Below are 299 nucleotides of genomic sequence, written 5' to 3' on the forward strand. Positions count from 1 at the left end.
TCTTGAAATTCATTACAACCATCAAAATTCAACATTGGGGAAGTTCAGCGGCATTTCCGGGTTAGAGATGAGTTAAGAATACAATACCAAGTCAAGTCTCGTTTATCTGTCTGTGTCTCTGTATACATTAACGGGATCAAAGAAGGCATACAGATAGTTTGTTTAACATTGTATATTTAAGGCGCTTAGTGCTACAGTACATTGTATAACGCATATAAGTGGAGACACTTATTACGTAGTGCATCCTACGTGGGTGTATCTTACTTATGTGCAGATTTAGATTTAGCATATCCTCACTG

This window comes from Penaeus monodon, chromosome 34 (genome assembly GCF_015228065.2).
Source record: "Penaeus monodon isolate SGIC_2016 chromosome 34, NSTDA_Pmon_1, whole genome shotgun sequence".
NCBI classification, from domain to species: domain Eukaryota; kingdom Metazoa; phylum Arthropoda; class Malacostraca; order Decapoda; family Penaeidae; genus Penaeus; species Penaeus monodon.